We start from the raw sequence: 21,214 nt of genomic DNA, 5'->3' as shown, positions 1-21,214 counted from the left end.
TGGAAAATATTTTAAAAGACAATTCACAAAAGAAGATATATGATTTTCCCATAAGCACATGGAAAGATACTTAATATCATTTAGTCATCATGAAAATACATATTTAAAACTACAATGACATACCACTTCACAAAAGAGGCTAAAATTATAACGACCAATAATACCAAGTGTTGGAGGGGATATAGAATACCTAGAGCTCTCATATACTGCTAGTGCGATTATAGTAGTATAATACAATCATTTGGAAAACAATGTAGCAGAGTCTTCTTGGAAAAAATTTTTTTCAAAGTTAAATGCATACTTCTCATATGACACAGTATTCCACTTTTATATATTTACCCAAGAGAAATGAAAACACATGTCCTGGCTATACAAAGATGGATAACCAAAGGCTCATTTTAGCTCTTTTCATAATAGCCCTAAACTATAAACAATAAACAAATGGTGATAGAGTCATACAATGGATTGCCACACAGTAATCAAATGGAACAGACTGCCGATACACCCCAAAAATGGATGAATCTCAAAACATTATGCATCATGTGGTAAAAAAGAAGCCAGGGATAGTGGTGTGCATACTTTACGACTCCATTTTTATGAAACACTAGAAAAGAAATCAGACCAGTAGCTTTCTTGAGCCAGGAATGAAGGGGGAGTGCCAGGAAATAAGCACAAGGCAATTTTTTTGAGATGATAGAGATTTCTACAGTTTGATTGTGGCATCGGTTAGATGGTGTACATATTTGCCCCAAATCAAGCTGTACACTTAAAATGAGTATCATTTTAAGTACAAAATAGGCTTTAATAAAATTGACTTTTAAAAAGATTTTATAAACTTTTTAATTTTTTTTTCTTTCTTAAACCTTTACTTTAAGACATTATGGAAAAATTCTACAAGTACACATGGAAAAATAAGACACGGTCACACTTAAAAGTGAAGACAATTTAACCAGAAAGCTTTAACGCCTGTCAGCTACTGTTGAAGCTAAAGTTGTGAGTTTAACATGCTCTAGTGCCGAATGGAATGGTAATTCGTGTTCCTCTCTTTCTTCCTCATGCTCTTCTTCAACAGAATCCATACCAACCTCTTCATAATCCTTTTGCAAGGCAGCTATGTTCTCAAAAGCCTCAGAATACTCTCCTTTCAGGGCATCTGGATGGCTCAGTCAGTTCAATATCCAACTCTTGATTTCAGTTCAGGTCATGATCTCAAGGTTATGAGCTTAGGGTCATGAGGCTGAGCCCCACATTGGGCTCTACACTCAGTGGGGAGCCTGATTAAGCTTCTATCTCTCCTCCCTCTGAAAGAAAACTCTCCTTCCCATGCTCTCCCCCCTGGACCAGTGAATGCACACTTGGCACACATACATGAGATCAAATTTGTGGTCCAGGTGAGCCCAGGACTTAGCAACAGCTGTGGTACTACTCAGCATGCACATAGCTCATTGTAGTTTGGTCAGGTCTCCACCAGGTACCTCAGGGAGAGGCTGGTAATTAATACCAACTTTGAAGTCAGTGGAGTACCAGTCCACAAACGGGACGCTTGGTCTTAATGGTGACAGCATTAACATTAACATCCTCTGGAGCGATGTCTCCATGGTACAAGAGGCAGCAAACCATTATCAATAGAGTTCCATCAGTGAGGAAGTGAAAACAGTTCACCCTCCAAAGCTGTGGAAAACCAAGACATCCTGAACACCTGTGAACTGGTGAGCCAGTTTCTGAATTTAGTACAAGATATGGTCAATCTTGCCAGTGGTGTAGTGCCCTTGGACGTAATTGTTGGCAGCATTTTCCTTGCCGGTGATGAGATTCTCAAAGTGGAATAGCTGGAAGTAGGCACCAGTGTAAACCTCATCCATGACCATGGATTCCAGGTCTACAAACACTGCCCTGGGCACATGCTTGCCAGGATCCATCTCACTGAAGTAGGTGTTGAAGGGGTCGTCTTTTCCCCCAGTGGTCTTTTGCCTTGGCATGTGGCTATTGGGCTGGATGCCATGTTCCAGGCAATTACTGATATATGTTCCAGGCAATTATATGATATATTGAATGCCTCCCAGCAGGCATTATTGATATGAACAGCAGTCTGGCCAAGATAGATAGAGAAGCACTTGTGCATAATAGCTACAGGTTAGCAGGTACAGAGGACAGGAGCAGAGAACGGGTCCCACTTCCATCCCTGACAAGCTGAGTTGAGGTAAGTAATGCACTGACAATATAGTTTTGTTTTGTTTTTTTTTTTTTCTTTTTTAAAAGAGGGTTTATATTACTAAATTTCTGTTATGGGCTGAATTGTGCTCCCCAAAGTTTATATGTTCAAGTCCTTGGGGATAGGGTCATTAAAGTGATAAATTGCTGATGTTATTAAGATGGACCCTAGTCCAAAAGACTGGTGTCCTCAAGAAGAGGAAATTAGGAGACAACACACACACAGGGAAAGCCATGTGAAAACGCAGGGAGAAGACAGCGATTTATAGGACAAGGAAGGAAGTCTCAGAATGAAATCAGCCCTGTTGACACCTCAATTTTGGATTTCTTCCCTCCAGAATGGTAGGAAAATAAATTTCTCTCATTGAAGCCACTCAATCTGTGGTGCTTTATTATGGTAGCCCTAGTAAGCTCATACAGTCCGACAGAGCTACTGAGATAATTAAATGAGATTATGATGCACTGGGATACAAGATGTAATAACCCTTCCCCTCCTTGATTTTTCTAGTGACAGCCAGGATTAGAACTACTCATATTTGTATTCAAAGTTAATTGGCAAGACTGAGATCCCTTTCCAGCACCTGAGAGAATTTCTAAACCCTTCTAGTCTACCACTAGACTAGAACTTCCTCTGTTTCCAAGTGTCATGATTCTAGGATTACCTATCAAAATAAAGGAGCTCTTACCAATGTTAACATTTATCTGGTAAGCTGTTAAAATATTGAAATGTTTCAGTATCATTGATAAATAGCTGCTATCCTAAGCTTACTCCCTCTCGAGGGCCCCCACAGCAGCCCGCCTTGTCCCTCCCCGGGAACCTTAGATCTCTCTTGGATCCAGCTCCTGAATGGATAATGTCTGGCAAAAGTGAGGCCATCTGTTCTTATAAGTCGATGCCCCATGTCACACCTGTGGTTAGATATTTTGATGATCAGGGCGCCTGCTCAGTGGCTCAGTGGGTTAAGCCTCTGCCTTCGGCTCAGGTCATGATCTCAGGGTCCTGGGATCGAGCCCTGCATCAGGCTCTCTGCTCAGCAGGGAGCCTGCTTCCCCCCTCTCTCTGCCTGCCTCTGCCTACCTGTGATCTATCTCTCTTTCTGTCAAATAAATAAATAAAATCTTTAAAAAAAAAGATATTTTGACGATCACTCATTTTAGGGATGTGTTTTATAATGAGTAAAAAGGCAATAAGGGTAAGTAATTTGAAAAAAATTTTAATACAGATTTGTTTGATTTCTGGGACACCTTTGTTTTGTTGGCCTGATGTAGGCTTGGACCACATCAATTTAAGCAGACTCAAACAAGATCATGTTTGCAATGTTTTAAGGTACAACACCTTACTTGTACATTCAAATTTAGGGTCAAGCCTTCATTAACCTCCTCTAGGATCGAAAGTTTGTGATATCCATGCACTTCCTTGCTCACAAATATAAACCAAGCCTGGATGTGTGCATGTGCATATGTGTCTGTGTGTGTGTGTGTGTGTGTAAGAGAGAGAGAGAGAGAGAGAGAGAGAGGACAGAGAGAGAGAGCACGTGCACATGCGCTCTGAAAAAGGAGGAGATTTTGGGCGTGTTGGCAATATATTGGCAGAGTAAGGGCTATCTTTTGCCAGCACTGCACTGCAATATAATAATGCTGCATTTAAATTTTAACTGTAAGCACTATGCAGGATTTAGGGCATTTTGCTTAGAACTTAAACTAAAGCAAATGAAAGCATTTAAAATAAAAAACTGGCAGGCAGGACACTGCTGCTCCCACTGCAATTCCATTTAGTTATCTCAAAGAGCTTAGATGATCTGATAGAACAAAGGAAGCCCAGATGAGGTTTTCCCTGGCTTTGCAGTAAAGCCCACTTACTTGCCGAGTGCTGTACCACTATTTGCCATGTGTGTGCCACAAGAAGCAGTTTTTAATTCATGCCTCTATTACCTAAGCCTAAAGGTTCAGTCAAGTATCAGATGAAACTCTGGCATCTGAGAATATGTGCTCAGTCTCAGCTCCATCCTCTTATTGGGATCTGGCCCACTCCCTAGAACTGGTGTGAATTTTTATTTCAAAAGAAGAACAGTTCTGATAGCTGTGCTTCCCACTCAGAGGAGGTTCGGAGTGTGAAGTATGGATCTGAAGTCTGACTGTCTGGATAGAGAAGTGTGGGAAGATTTCAAAGGTTGAAGCTTTAAGAAATGTGTGTGGGAAGGGAACAGAAATTGAAATCTGCTATTAATACCAAATGTTAATAGTTATTATCATTATTATGATCAATAAAGTTTTATTACCACCTACTAGTCCAAAATATTATTTTAGGCACAGGAGTTATGAAAAGACATCCTAGGTGATAATTCCCTCTGAGAATGTATTGCTGGTACAAGAGAGGACAGATAGCTTAAAGAGGAGGGCATTACTTGACCTATAGCTACTATGGGCAGGTGAGAAGAAGTGAGGACCTGAGCATAACATTTACTGTTATGTGACACTGCTTTGTTCTCCAAATGGCGTACAGTGGGGTGCAGGGCAAGGAGCGAATGAACGATGAGCTCCAAGTTAGGCAGGAGCTCAAGTCTAGCTTCCAAGATTTAGCCTCTCAATGCTAAAAAGGTGACATTAAGGTTTTGAGAGGACTTAGTAAAATAATGCATGCAAATCATTTAACACAATGCCTACCCCATAAACCAAGCATGAACAACAATCACTTCAAAACATCAACAATAACAACAAAAATTAAATGTAGCAGAGAGTTAATACAGACAAGTGAGTAGTTATACAAGGTTGGAGCATAAATATAAGCTGTACCCCGGAAATTTTTGCCTCTTTTTCTATAAGTATTGAGGAAACTCTAAAAGTATTTCAGCCAAATAGTATGGGGAAGAAACAGTTAAGGGAAGATAAAACCAGAGATTTCTTTTTTTAATTTTGCTTTTTGACTTTTTTTTTTAAATGCAGGAAGGGAAAACACACAATCAAGATTATTCCCAAAAGAATATATGTGATTTTATGTTGAGAATAGCAAACTTCAAGAGAAACAATTTAATGACACAGAATTATATTTCCTACTCTTAGTGTCTTGGTCTATTTTAGAGGGTAGTTTTGGCCAAAGATTGATAGGATTCTTTTCCTTGCTGAGCCCAATTAAGAATGAAGTATTTTACCAAAGCAATAAAATATTCACACTCATAATATACAAACATTAGTCTAAATATTTCCCAAAAAATCCCTTTACTTGCTACTCAACTTAATTAGTAATCAACTATCACCCACACTGGGTTCTCAAACTCCCCCTCACCTGTGTCTCTTTCCTTAATTATTTCAAAGTCCTGAGATTTTTGATAACTCCCTCCACTCTTTCCCTATCTTAAAAAGGTTAGATTTTTAAAAACTAATTAATTCAGGGTCGAGGTCTACAGATCACTGAATATGTCCTTAGAAGTAATCTGCCTGCTTCTTTTATCCCAAGGTGATGGACAACAATAATAACCAATTATAATCTGTTAATCTGTTAGGTAGTGTTTTTTAGTTAGACCTTAACTGGTTGGGGTACCAGTTAACGTCTCTTTTACTTATAGCACGGGGTCAATTAGCCACTACCTACAGAAAAGAAACATAGGTTTATTATTTACAATTATAGTGATGAACCCCATAACAGCTGAAAACAGAAATAGATAAGATCATTATCTCTAGCTGGAATCTGGGACAGAGAGTAAATGTAAATCTGACTTTGGGCTGTGTACTTTATCAAATAAATACTACATATATATTTTTCTCCTTCAAAAAGCATAATAAAACAAGTATACATATAGTTTTATTGTCCATATATTAAAAGGCAACAAAACCACACCTTATATATGTAATAACAATTTACAAAAAATTTTACTGAAATTTGATTCCATTTGCCACAACAACTTCATGTGTAAGTTGGGCTCCTATTATTAATTTTCCCCTTCTTAAAGATATGAAAACACATTGTTGGCTCCCAGCAAGATAATATATTACTAGAGAACATGCAAACTGTTTGTAACTGGCCAAGAAAGTTTTGGCTTTACCCCAGGACTTCTGACGTTAATTCAAAGCCATGTCCATCAGGGAAGCTGACATTTTTTGCTTTCCCTAGACTTGAAAAATTATGGCTTGCCAGCCTTGCCTAGAACTTCAAAAATTGTCATTATGTTAATAAGAAGTCAATCAGTCACCCAAAAGTTAAGAGCAAGTTATTGTTTTCAACATCTTAGCTTCACAAGAAAATTAAAAAAAAAAAAAAAAAAGAATTTAATAGGTATATATTTGAAGACACATGATCAGAATGTTTTAGGCTAATGAAATTATTAAAGCTTACATATTCACTGCCTAAGCAAATTATGTCACTAGACCGCAATCCTATGACAATTTTTCTAAAGTCTAAGCAATGTTATTCAATAGAAATATGTGAGCCACGTATGTAATTTTAAATTTTCCTGGTAGTCACATCAAAAACTAGAAGGAAGCAGACAAAATTAATTGTTTTAACATATACACAAAATATATATTTTTTATAAACTACAAAAGAAATACATTCTTTTTTTTTTTCAAATGAAGTCTTTGAAATTTGGTATGCATTTTACACTTATAACCTATCTCAGTTCAAATTCACCATATTTCCAATGCTTGAGATTCACATGCTCAAACAAGGGAGATTTCCTGAACTAAACATAGCCACTGTGTTTAATGGCTACCAACTAGGTCCAAATACTGTAGGGACCTCAGACCTGGGATTTAGTAACTCCAATACCCAGAGGAGAAAGAAGATAGAACAATACCTTAAAATATCAAGAGTTCAGAGCCAGTCCTTAATGATGAGATCAAATGTTTGTCAAACTATCCAATTCTTCAAAATGAAGTGTCACCTATATCATTTTTTTAATTTTATTTTTTCAGTGTTCCGAGACTCCTTGTTTATATACCACACACCATGCTCCATGCAATACGTGCCCTCCTTAATACCCACCACCAAGCTCACCTATCCCCCCATCCCCCTCCACTCCAAAACCCCTCAGTTTTTTCTCAGGGTCAGAGTCTCTCATGGTTCATCTCCCCCTCCTATCTCCCCCAATTCACTTTTCCTTTCCTTCTCCTAATGCCCTCCATGTTATTCCTTATGCTCCACAAGTTAGTGAAGCCATATGATATTTGAATCTCTCTGCTTGACTTATTTCATTAAGCATAATCTCCTCCAGTCCCATCCATGTTGATACAAAACTTGAGTGTTCATCCTTTCTAATGGAGGCATAATACTCCATTGAATATATGGACCACATCTTCTTTATCCATTTGTCCGTTGAAGGGCATCTTGGCTCTTTCCACAATTTGGTGATTGTGGCCATTGCTGCTATGAATATTGGGATACAGATGGCCCTTTTTATCCCTACATCTATATCTTTGGGGTAAATACTCAGTAGTGCAATTGCAGGGTCATAGGGAAGCTCTATTTTTAATTTCTTAAGGAATCTCCACACTGTTTTCCAAAGTGGCTGTACCTACTTGCATTCTCACCAACAGTGTAAGAGGGTTCCCCTTTCTCCACATCCTCTCCAACACTTGTTGTTTACTGTCTTGTTCATTTTGGTCATTCTAATAGGTATAAGGTGGTATCTCAATGTGGTTTTGATTTGAATCTCACTGATGGCTAATGATGATGAACATTTTTTCATATGTCTGTTAGCCATTTGTATGCCTTCTTTGGAGAAGTGTCTGTTCATGCCTTTGGCTGATTTTTGATGTGATTATCTGTTTTGTGTGTATTGAGTTTGAGGAGTTATTTATAGATCTTGGATATCAACCATTGTGTTTGCTGGAATTCCTAACAACAGCAATCAGAAAATAAAAAAGGTAAATAAATAAAAGGTATTCAAATTGGCAAAGAAGAAATCAAACTCTCTCTTTGCAGATGACATGACACTTTACATGGAAAACCCAAAAAACCCAACCCCCAAAATACTGGAACTCATACAGCAATTCAGTAATGTGGCAGGATACAAAATCAATGCACAGAAACCAGTTGTTTTCTTATATACTAATAATGAAAATATAGAAAGGGAAATTAGAGAATTGATTCCATTTACTATAACACCAAGAACCATAGATACCTGGGAATAAACCTAACCAAAGAGGTAAAGGATCTGTACTCGAGGAACTACAGAACACTCATGAAAGAAACTGAAGAAGACACAAAAAGATGGAAGAGCATTCCATGCTCATGGATCGGAATAATAAACATTGTTTAAATGTCTATACTGCCTAGAGCAATCTATACTTTCAATGCCATCCCGATCAAAATTCCACCAGCATTTTTCAACATGCTGGAACAAACAATCCTAAAGTTTGTATGGAATCAGAAAAGACTCCAAATTGCTAAGGAAATGTTGAAAAAGAAAAACAAAACTGGGGTCATCATGTTGCCTGATTTCAAGCTTTACTACAAAGCTGTGATCACCAAGACAGCTTGGTACTGGCATAAAAATAGACACATAGACCAGTGCAACAGAGTAGAGAGCCCATATATGGACTCTCTCTACTCTATGGTCAAATAATCTTCAACAAAGCAGGAAAAAATATGCAGTGGAAAAAAGACAGTCTCTTCAATAAATGGTGCTGGGAAAATTGGACAGCTATGTATAGAAGAATGAAACTTGACCATTCTCTTACACCATAGACAAAGATAAACCCGAAATGGATAAAAGACCTCAACCTGAGGCAGGAATCTATCAAAATCATAGAGGAGAACATAGGCAGTAACCTCTTCGACATCAGCCACAGCAACTTCTTTCAAGACATGTCTACAAAGGCAAAGGAAACAAAAGCAAAAATGAACTTTTGGGACTTCATCAAGATAAAAAGCTTCGCACAGCAAAGGAAACAGTCAACAAAACAAAGAGGCAACCCATGGCATGGGAGAAGATATTTGCAAATGACAGTATAGACAAAGGGCTGATATCCAAGATCTATAAAGAACTCCTCAAACTCTACACTGTATCATCTTTATCAATAAAAACTATCTTAAATTATCCATCAGTTTCCCTGCTAGACATTCCCACTCTAATTTTCTTCTTGCAAAAGATTACCACCAGGTTTTTAAATTTAATATGCTACACATAAACTCAGCAGCTATTTGTGCTTGGTATCCATAGTGAGGTTATTATTAAGAATACAGTTAAGGGTGCAGTAGGACAATTTTACCAACCACTTATCAGGTTGCAAATTCATAAAGAGGAACCACCTATAACTCAAATAGGGTCATCACTCCCTTGATCATACTCTATTAATATTTCCTTGAGGCTATTTCCTAATAAAACTGCTCAAAGAACAGGAATAAGCTTATTAAGAGGAAAAAAAGTTAATTGGTAATGATGTGAAAATCAAGGTTAGGTTTTAAAGTCCCCAATCTACAGCATATATTTAAGTAGTTACCAGATGACTGGATGTTGTCTGCTAGAGTAATCATTCTTTGTTAAATTAGTAAGTTTTACTCTTATAACAAGGAGGTGCTTTAAAGATAACTATACATATTAGCTGAACATTAGCCATAACAAAATATATACATGCTCACAAAGCTCCATGCCAACTACATTAAAACTGAAATAATTGTATTTGTAAATACAATTTAATTGGAAAATATTAAGTAGTCTCATCAAACAGATCCGTTTATTCAATGCTTTGGCACACATTTGCATATGAATTTATTTTAGTAGGCTCATCATAATATAGTTCTGTTAAAGCACCTTTACTGTTATGAAATAATCATCACCTGATCTTACAAACTTGCAAATCAAAACTGCCCCTTCTAAGTCAAATGCCACAAAATTCTCTCGTTATGACACATTACCTGGGATAGCTGCAGTAATTCTAATGCTGATATGAAATACTGTCTTCCCAGAGGACGATGCTGGCCGAGCTCCTACCCATTCGTCCACTCACTCATTTGTGTATTACGTGTTTCATTTTCTTTGTTTGTATCTGCATCGAATCTGTGACTTTTTGTCCAGGTAGGTGCACAATTAGGCAACCAAAAAGTCATTATGAATTATATTTTTCAGATCTCTTTTCTTCTACTTGTATTTCTCAACACTTGAAGGAGATTTCCTCACCACAGCAACAAATTCTGAAAACTTTCTTTTCTGTTCCATCCTTTTTATTCATAAAATACACTCACCTTTCTCAAATCTTCTCTAAAGGTTCTCTGAGGAATTCTTCTGCAAGTCCTATCTGAAGACTTCCCTTCACACTCTCCTTCTTATCTTAATTCCCTATTACAAAAATCCCAGAGAACCAGGCAAAAACCTGCAAAGAAGCCAAGCAAAGAGAAATAAATGAGATGACAAGGCCTCTAACCTTTTTGAATTTGTGCCATTGAAGTTTGTTTCTGCTGATGATCTGATATTATTTCCTTTATAGGACAACATGAAACCAACATATCTTCCATTTTGCCAAAGTTATCAGGACACTCAGAATGAAATCTACATTAATCCATTAATTTGATATCTAGTAACAAAAAGATTTACCTTGCTATTTTTGTTTCTTTTTAAATTGTGTTTACATGTTTAAAGCAAACTTAAATACTTCTTAGATTAAAAAAAAAAATCAGCTCCAATTTCCCCTACCCTCTTATTCTCCCCCACATCTCTACCCCAACAAAGCTAGGGCATCTTTCCACGGTGGCTCCTAGCAATTGTTAAAATGCAGTGAGTGCATGTCTTTCTTGAAAGAAGTCCAGATATTAAATAACATTAAGGAATGATTCTGAGCATTATCATGTCCTTGGTCCCTTTCACTATGTTCAGTGGCAAATAACTACTACCCGGGATAATGACGAATCCTTATCATCATTGAAAGATCTATCTCAGCACCATAAATAGTCCCTTTGGGTTGTTCAAGTAATTTGCATAACTAAAAGATAGAGCAAAATAGTGTGATTGTTTTTTATCTCCATACACAGGATATTTGAACACTTATCAAAAAAAAAATCTCAAGAACATTCTTGAGCATACTATATTTCTTGATTTAAATATAAAAGTTATTTTAAAATTACCTGTGTGTTTGTGTGTGTGTGTGATAACAACATTTAAATTATCGTAGGTCTGGGGCACCTGGGTGGCTCAGTGAGTTAAAGCCTCTGCCTTTGGCTCAGGTCATGATCCCAGGGTCCTGGGATTGAGCCCCACATCGGGCTCTCTGCTCAGCGGGGAGCATGCTTCCTCCTCTTTCTCTGCCTGCCTCTCTGCCTACTTGTGATCTCTCTCTGTCAAATAAATAAAATCTTTAAAAAAATTTAAAAAAATAAATTGTCATAGGTCGTAACAATGGATGCCACTGCTCAATGACAGTATGAAGAAATAAAGGTGTAGAAAACCTAGATTATGCCAAAGGGCCCATGCAGGGGAGGCAAGAAATAAAACCAACATTGGTGGGGTGGAATTCGATTTTGAGGAAAAGTGAATTGGGGTAAATCAGAGGGGTAAAAAGTGAATTGGGGTAAACCATGAAAGACTGTGGACTCTGGGAAACAAACTGAGGGTTTCAGAGGGCAGGGGGGTGAGAGTTTGGGTGAGCCTGGTGGTGGGTATTAAGGAGGGCACGAAATGCATGGGTGTAGTGCATAAACAAAGAATCTTGGAACACTGAAAAAAATTTTTTTAAATAAAAAATTTTAAAAAAATAAAAAATATTAAAAAATAAAAAATTAAAATTAAAAAAAACAAATAAAGTGGAAAATTTGGTACAGTCAATGATGGGGTTTATATAAGTTTCTAGAGGTAAGGCCTGCATTTTGAATGAAAGTGAATGTCCATTCTTTATGATTTTAATATCCTAATCCTCACATCCTGCTTGTCTGGACTTACTCTTCTTCTACACCCTTTACTTAATAGTTTTCCTTATATTTACTAGTTAAGGTTATATGTTCCCTCAATATATCCCTCTTCTGACATCAGCTCAGAGTCCTTGAAAATCTGTGGTGATGTTTCCCTAGCAATTTCCCTGGTGGTTCATTTTGTTCTATTCTCCAAGTATTCTTAGTTTATGATTTAATTTTATCTGTACTTTTCCTCTCTTGGAGTTGAGCCAGTGTTTTAAGCCATGACTCCAAGAGATACCAAACAAATGCTGGCTGAGTGAAGCAGGAGCAACACGGATCAAACTAGGTTATGTGTGCTTCTGATCACACACACACACACACACAAACACTTCTCTTTCCATAAGTACACAATAATTCCCTCAGCATGCTCTTCTAACATGTCCAAGGCTATTTTAAATCCATTTCCTTGAAGGAAGTTTTATCCGATTATATAACTCTTACCCACATGCAGTTCTCACAGTCCCACATTCACATAGCTAACTCTGTCATTATCACTCTGATTTATGGTCCACCACCCTTCTGAATCTGGTATCATCCATGCATTCCAGGGAAAACTATCCTCAGTGACCCATAGATAACTGCATTTTCAAGACCTTCCCAGGTAGCCTTCACCCTCTTTTTTCAATCACATTTAACTACATATAATTTCCTGACTATTGTAGACCCTGGATATTACTACCTTCCCCAGAAATGCTCTTCCTCTTAGATCTTCATCCTTCAGAACTCTTAGCCTTACAATCTTCTTTAAAGACCTCATAACATAACTCAAGTGTCACTCCTTCCATAGCTCATAGCACATTTTACATTACTTTATTATAACTCACTGTGTGTTTTAATTATGTATGTACATTTTACATTTTACATTACCTTATTATATCTTACTGCATGTTGTAATTACTCTTAATATAAAAATGTATTTGTATATTAAACCTATGCTCTTCATATTTATATAGCTGCCCACAAATCTCTACCTGAAAAGAATTCTATCATGCCATAGTGATAACCTAAGTAGACAAGTAATAAATGTTTGTGAAAAAAATGATTGATCTTAATACAACTTCTTACATATCAGAATTTCCAAATCAAGTTATTAGCTTCTGTTATTTTTTTAAAGATTGTATTTATTTATTTATTTGAGAAAGGGAGAGAATGAGAGAGCACAAGTGGGGAGGAGGGTAGAGAGAGAGGTAGAAACAGACTTTCTGCTGAGCAGGGAGTCTGAAGTGAGGCTCAATCCCAGGATCCTGAGAATGTTACCTGAGCTGAACATAGATGCTTAACCAGCTGAGCCACCCAGGCTCCCCTATTAGCTTCTGTTATATACCAACACTACTAAGTAGGAAGAAAATAAAATTAGCACTAGAATTTAATGAAACCAACCATAATAGTGAAGTCTCATTTAAAATTTTTTCTAATTGTCTTAATAATGCAGTCATATAACAATGGTGACATTCACCCATTTATGAAGTGAATTGTTTATTGAACACCTAGGGTATTCCAGACACTGTAAATATGTCAGAAGCAAAATAAAAAACCCAACTGTCACTTAGAAATCAAAGAAAAAGATGAAAACTCATACAGTTAGCTAAAGCTAGAGTTAAAATGATGTAATGGGACTGGGAAATAAAACTATTATCCCACATGTATTTTGCTTCTGAAAAGAAGCAGATATGTTCTGCAAAATTTAAATAACAGAAAGGAAAAAATCTTTTTATTTCCTCACTCTTTGTCCCACTCCAAAGGAGGATATGAACCAACCAACACATTGAGCATGAAACCTGCTGCTGTGTGGATTCTATATTTTTGAGGCAAACAAGACATGACAAACAAATTGTCATGCTTCTCCTTCCCCCAGGACATCATACTGCTCTTTCTATATCCATCTAGAGGATGCAACACTCAGAAAATAACTGGCCAGAAAGTAGGAACAGGTCTTAAGCACAGGCATGGAAAGAGCCAGAGGAGTAGAATATTCTGAGTACTACTCTTTTTCATCCAGTTCACCAATTTAATTCATTATAAAAAGAAGCTGGGTAGGGAAGTTCAAGAAGGGATATCAGGTGTTGAACTTCAGCAGGGTTGCATTAAGCAAAAGGCTTTCAAACTCTAGAAATAGAAATAAAGACTATGTGCAACAATTTGCTCTTCTCTTGTCATGCATCTAAGATGGAACCAACAGAACAAATACTCAAGTGGTTGGTGAGTAAGGTCAAAGGTAATCAATATACTGTATTTGTTTATAAACACCAGATATAGATCTATTCCTTCAAGAAGGAGACAACAACAAGCAAGTTAAAGACAAGTTATGCAGTTCAGGAGAACAGAGTGTAATGTTGAAGACTCAGAAGAAGAATATAAGTCTGAAAGTGATCCACCACAGGTATCAGGATAAGCTTGGAAAGAATGTAATCTCTATATCCTGGAGAAACCCACATGACCCCACAGGTTAAGAGGAGAGGATGGCAGCATGTGAAAGCAAGTGATTTGAAGATTCCAAGGGAACCAAATATAATAGAAAGATTTAATTTTTCTTTGGAGGCAATAAAGAGTAGGGAAAAAAAGAGGAAGAAGACAAAATATGAAAAAAGGTCTATAATGAATACAGAAGATGTATTATTTTAATTAGAAAAGAAAAACCCATATAATTAAAGAGACTAATAAATTTTAAAATCTTGATAAAATGAGTGACTTTATAGAGAAATATAAGTAGCTCAGACTTAATCAAGAAGAAATAAAAACCTGAAACTGCCAAGAATATCATTTTCTCTTCTTGTGTATACTGTCCTCTAGCATAACCAGCCAGGGGCTAAAACAGGTGCGAATTTCCTTTCCTTTCACTGGAAGGAAAGAAGCCCTCATCCTACTCCCTCACCCAGCAGACCAGAGTTCTCTAATGGTATTCCACACCAAGCTATGCTTAACCACCCACCATGCATTGTAGACTTGCTCTTGGCTCATCTCTTCCTTGAGTGCCCAGGGAAGAAGAGTGCTGTGGTTTGAGAGAGAATTTAGCTTCTCCTGAGCCTCCCTAAACAATACTAATAGCCCAATCTTGCTGTAAGTTGTTAAGGCCATTCCTGTGCACTCTTTCTTCTTCATTTGTAATTATTTTTCTGAATCCCCTCTTCTCTAATCAAGATGTATTAGTTTGCTAGAGCTGCCATAACAAGGTGCCATAAACAGGGAGTCTTACAAAATAGAAATTTCTTTCCTGGTTCTGAAGGTTGGAAGTCCAAGATCAAGGTGCTGGCAGGGTTGGCTTCCTCTGAGTGCTTGCTCCTTGACTTGCAGATGGCCACTTTCTTGCCACATTTTTTGAGTCTCTTTCTGTATATCCCAATTTTTTGCTATAAAGACATCAGATTGGATGAGGTCTACTTAATAGCCTCATTTAACCATATTTACCTCTTTAAAGACCCCATATCCAAATACAATTATATTTTGAGGTACTAGGGATTAGGGCTTCAACATGTGAATTTTGAGAGGACACAATTAAGTCCAATGTACCACAAAAGATCATAGCAAGTTTAGGTTCCCCAGCTGCTTAGCCATGACCTTACTCTGCAGTGTCTACTCCATTTACTCTGCTCTGTCTTTGTCTACATGTGACTAAGACAACATTGCCTCTTACCTCTATGGATATCAAATTTCCTCTTTCACCAAATAAAAATTTGTCTAGATAAAATTTGTGGTGTCCTAAAACCTTAACCGAATCAAGACCCTAAGTCATTGTGTATAAATTCAATCAGATGTTACAGTGAGGGGGTAAGATGCTGAAGAAAAAAGTGTGAAAGCTCAAAACAAGAAGGACAGGGGCCATCATGACACAAGCCCCTTGTCTTTCAGGTTACAAAGGCTGCAGGTTGATACTCATAAAAGCAGCTTGAGGGAACTGTGCCCAGCCCTTGCAGCTTTGCTCTGGTAGGTTGAGGGAATTTCCTGAGTCTTTCTTTTTTAGCAAACCATGTGTGCCATCTCCCAAGTTCCCCTCATATGCAAAAGTGCTCTGTGTTGCAAGAACTCTTGTCTTAATTTACCAATTTGAAAAGTCTGCTGTCCAGTTGATGCATTAAAAGTCCAACCCTTAAGGAAGGTTCTATTATGTTTATACATCGGTCTATTTTGAAGCCACTGTCTTTTCGGTCAACCTATTATTTTTATGAGACTGAAGCGCTACCTACTGCGCTAACGAGGCACCTTCAACCTATTATTTTTAAATTGTCTAATGCCCGAACAAGATACCTCTGTATAAAAAGCAATGCCCTTAAAATATAGATGAAATTATTTTTTCAGTCAAGCAAATTAATCTTTGAATAATATGAGTGTTCTAAGAAATTTTAAATATCATATGCATTATCCTCCGTACCAACCATTTACATTTGACTGTCATTCAGTGTTAGTCTGATTGATGTGCTTACGTAGATTTCGCCTCCACAGAAGACAACACAACAGTAGCAAAAACAACCATAATAAGGTGGATGGTTAATTTTATTTAACAACTTGACTGGGCCATGGACTATCTACCTATTTGGTTAAACATTGTCATAGTCCATTCAGGCTGCTAGAACAAAAATGCCATATAGTGAATGGCTTACAAAAAACAGAAATTTACTCCCCACTCTTCCAAAGGCTGTTAGTCTAAGATCAAGGCACCAATAGATTCTGTCTCAGTTTTAGACCCTTGGTTGAATCATGTCCTGGGAATCAAACTCTGAGACTTAACTTTCTCATCTGTAGAATGGCAACTACAGACGATATGTCTGTTGAGGACCTGCTTCCTATATGGTTGGCTGTCTTTTTGCTGTAAGCTCTTTTATCTTTTTGCTCTCTTTTCTCTTTGGGGTCTCTTTTATAAGGACAGTAATCCCATCAAAAGGATTCCATCCTCATGACCTAATCACCTTTAAAAAAAAAAAAAATGCCCCTAAGCCATCATCTTGGTTTTAGGTGTTTAACATATGAATTTTGGAGGGACATAAACATTCATTCCTGCATGCGTGTGTCTGGATGAAATTCACATCTAAACCGACAGGCAAAGCAAATCAGATCACCCTCCCTGATGTGACTGGTGCTTGTTGAAGCCTGAATAGAATAAAAGGCTGAATAAGAAGGAGTGTTTCTGCTTGACTGTCTTTGGGCTGGGACATAGAACTTCTGCCTTTGGACTCAGACACAGATTATAATTCACACTACTGGTATTCTTGGTGCTCCAGCTCGCTTACTGCAGATAGTGGGTTTACTTCTCAGTCTTTATAGTTGCATCAGGCAACACCTCATAGTAAATATATATGTGCAACCTGTATGTATATATACATATGTGTATATACATATATGTGTGTATATACATATATGTGTGTAATACACACACACACACACACACACACACATCTTGTTTGCTCTGTTTTCCAGGCTACTTCAAAAGCTACCAGAATAGAGCCCTTAGTAAGTCCCACACATCATATTACGGTCTTTACATTAAGTCCAGGTAACCTTGTAAGCAGCTATAAGGTAAGTACTCTTACTATCTCCATTTTTGCAGTAACATAGAAAACGAAGTTCAGAAAGATCAGGCAAATTTCCTTAGGTCAGAGTGGAGATTCCAACCAACCCTGATGGTCTGAGTCCAGAATTCTGAGCCTAAACACTTGTCCCCGCCAGCAGAAGCCAGACTAGCCAACAATTTCCATTCTGTGAATTCTCAGTTTTAGACCCTTGGTTGAATCACATCCTCGGAGTCAAACTCTGAGACTTAACTTTCTCATCAGCAACTACAGACAATGCTGTGAAAAGCAAAGGAGATGACACACATTTCATTATTATTGTAGTAGTCATTGTGGTCACCCTCGGTCCCTCATTTAGTAACTCTTTTTTTTTTTTTTAAGATTTTATTTATTTATTTGACAGACAGAGATCACAAGTAGGCAGAGAAGCAGGCAATGGGGGGTGGGGGGAGCAGGGTCCCTGCTGAGCAGAGAGCCCTATGTGGGGCTCGATCCCAGGATCCTGGCTTTAACCCACTGAGCCACCCAGGCGCCCCTCACTTAGTAACTCTTATTGTTATTGCTAATGATTTGTGTTTGTTATACGCTGTGTTATCACTAATTTAATGTTTAACCCTCACAACTCTGGACGCTTCATTAAAACTATTACACACTGTCATCATGCGGCTCCGTTGTAAATGAAGCTTTATCACCTATTGCTTATTTCGCAGCCTTGGCTCTGCCTGAGTCCTCAATGACAACAAAGAAGGAGGGAAGGACAGAGGATCCGAGTGAAGTGCCAAGTGACAGAGGGATGGCTTGGAAAATGCTTCGGAGTCTAAGAGCTCTTTCAGGAGGTAGAGCCAAGGTTTATGTTGCCATCAGACCACATCTAAGAATGGAGGCTATTATCTTCCATTCTGTCTTAGAGTTTGGAGCAAGTGGCAAAGGCAATCCAAAAGGCCCAGTGCCCCCATCTAAATTTTTTCTTTGAGAATGGTACAATCCAAGTAGGCCATCCAAGCAGGGATATAAATGAAGCCACAGTAAGCATTTAAACATTAATCACAGAATGTCCATGTTCACCACCAATTAAGCATGATCAGTGAGGTAAAAATCTTTCCATCTCACCTGTAGCTTCAGAGTACTTGGCTGTTTGATTGATGGACTTCCTACATGGGTTCATTCTCAGGCTTGCTTAGAACAGCGCTTTCGTTTTATCAGCTTTGCTTCCTTCCCCCCCCACTCCCATGCCTCTGGGAAAAGTTGGAGGTATTTTTCTCGCTAAAGTCGAAACCTCAGTTGGCTGCGTGCAACACTTTTTTTTTTTTTCTCATCAGCTCCCACTCTAAAATGCTTTAATCCAAAAAAACTGTGAGTTGCCATGGTGACTCCTATTGTAGTTGCTAGAAGCTTTTATAAGATGCAGTCATGCTCCTATTATATTTCAGTTTTTAAAATTTCCAGCAACAGCAATAACAAAATAAAGCTTCATTTGTTACAGTAGGAAGCGATGTGCTTAGCAATTTGCAAGCAAAATGAAAAAGAGCTGAGGAGCGGGAAACACAGGGCCCCCCACAAGACCCCCAGGGAAGAAAACCTTCAATGCAGACTGCAGAGGGGAGGTATTTCTAAAAGAGCAGATGCCAGCACAGAACACAGATCCTCCTGTTCTCTCCAGCTTAAAAGATCTTCTCAATTTCCAGAGGTCTAAATAAACGACTGAGTAAGTCAGACAAAGGAAATCTCTGATGTGCACTTGAAAGACCAGGGGTCGGCAAACTGTGGCCCAGGGGCCAAATATGCCCTGCCACCTGTTTTTTAAATAATCACAGGCCGACAGACACATCCATTCCTTTATGTATGGCCTACGGTGGCTTTCATGCTACAGTAGAAGAGTTGAGTGGCTGTGCAGAGACCTTATCACCCAAAAGCATAAAACATTTACTATATTGCCCTTTACAACAAAGTTGGCTGATCCCTGCTCCAGGGCTGGGGAGTGGTAAAAGAGTTAGGGAAAGAGAAGGTGGCCAAACGCATTTTGGAATCCTGTTTGGATATCTGCCTTGGTTTTCCATAACACCTTATTTTAACTCAGATTTCGAGCTCTAAGAAAGTCAACTTCCCTCCTGTGTTCGCACAGGTCCTGAGCAGATGCCAAGATAGGGTTAGACTGCAAGAGATTTTCTGGAGAATAATCCTGTGAGGGGCAGAGTCCGGGGAAGCTGGAAGAAGCAGGAGAAGGCTTTGGAGAGGGCTGCAGATGGGACTCCAGCAGAAGGAAGGGGAAAGGAAGGAGAGTCGGTGGGAAGAGTCTCATACTGCAACACAGCTCTAAAGGTTTCGGCCAGGCCTTCAGAGTCTGCAAGCCAAAGTCACCCACAAGAGGAGTCCTGCCCTTACAAGAATGGGTTTGCCTCAGAACGGAAACGGGTTCAGAAGGCAGCAGCAAGACCTCCAGCACTTATGCGTCCCACAGCAAATCCAAGTTTGCCTTGGAAGAGTTTGCCTGGCCCTCACCTCTCTTCCAGCCCATTACTTCAAATTTAACTTACATCCAACTTGCTCCTGACTGCTGAGAGACTGATGTGTGTGCAGAGTGCTGCGTTAAGTACAGTAATGAGGAAGAAGAGAACAAAGGATAAAAAATTCACTAAGAAGTTCAAAGAGGGTGAAGATAACTTTGGAATTGTTGACCAGGGAACTGGGACCTCTGACTTTTCTCTGTGATTGTTTGGTAGGCTCTCAGAGCAAAGGTAAACCTGGAAGACTCTCCTCCTGACTTCATTCTAAGCCATCTGACAAGACAGCCCATAGAAGGGTCTACCATGTGTTGGTTCTCAAGTTGCTGTCCCATGGGCTTCCTCTGTACATCCTCTGTACGTGTACGTCTAAAGAGCTGGCCCACTGAGGGAGAGCAGATATTCTACACGTGAAGTGGGACAGATGTCAAATTGCTTTCAAGTTTCCAACTATTATTCCTGCTTTACAATGGAAACAGGCAAGGATGAAAAAGGGATTTCAAAAAGAGGAATTCAGATATTATTTCACACAGTGCAAAGGTTTGCCTCCTTTCTTTCTTATCTTTCTTTCTCTATTCAACCTCCTTATGTTAAAATCTGACTGAGGAGTCACTATGACCGTTAACTGATAAATCATATAGCCCAGCGTCACTCCAAGAGTGCCAAAATATTGTTAAATAAATAAGGCAATGAATTGGGATTGAAAACAATCATGCATGCTTTCTCTCTGTTCTAGCAACTTGAAAGGACGACCTGGAATCTCAAGAACCTGTTGGCTCTTGCTTAAAAAGTGGAATTCTCCTAAAATAGCACTTGAGTTTCAGAATTAAAAGACAGCTTTCTTCCATGAAGGAAAATCAGCAAGTCAGCCTTCTCCTTCCATTGTTTTCTTACTGATACATTAAAGATCAAACCATCAGACCCAGATATTTGTTCATCTGGAACCTAGGTCACCTTTCTCGTGCTCTTATTCCTCACTGCCGTGTAACAAGGTACTGCCACACTTGTCCTCCCCGCTTCAATTCTAGTTGGTATTAGGAAAGAAATAGAAAAAGGACAAATAGCTTTCTGATGTTCCTCAAAAGTTAAAAGCTGGTAGCTTTCAGGGTTTCCCATCATAA

At 38.4% G+C, this 21,214-nt stretch overlaps 1 protein-coding gene and 1 pseudogene across 1 annotated transcript in view; one reads left to right on the top strand and one right to left on the bottom strand.

The window, feature by feature from the left end:
• EMCN (endomucin) overlaps window positions 1-17,746 on the top strand; it is a 135,253-nt gene extending 117,507 nt beyond the window's left edge. The window contains exon 12 of the mRNA XM_032333003.1: window positions 17,501-17,746. The gene's annotated coding sequence lies outside the window, so the exon portion shown is untranslated. The remainder of the gene's footprint in view (window positions 1-17,500) is intronic.
• LOC116582176 lies at window positions 1,287-2,036 on the bottom strand (annotated as a pseudogene).
• Window positions 17,747-21,214: the final 3,468 nt, after the last annotated feature.

This window comes from Mustela erminea, chromosome 2, assembly GCF_009829155.1.
Source record: "Mustela erminea isolate mMusErm1 chromosome 2, mMusErm1.Pri, whole genome shotgun sequence".
NCBI lineage: Eukaryota > Metazoa > Chordata > Mammalia > Carnivora > Mustelidae > Mustela > Mustela erminea.
This window is presented reverse-complemented; position numbering and strand designations above follow the sequence as displayed.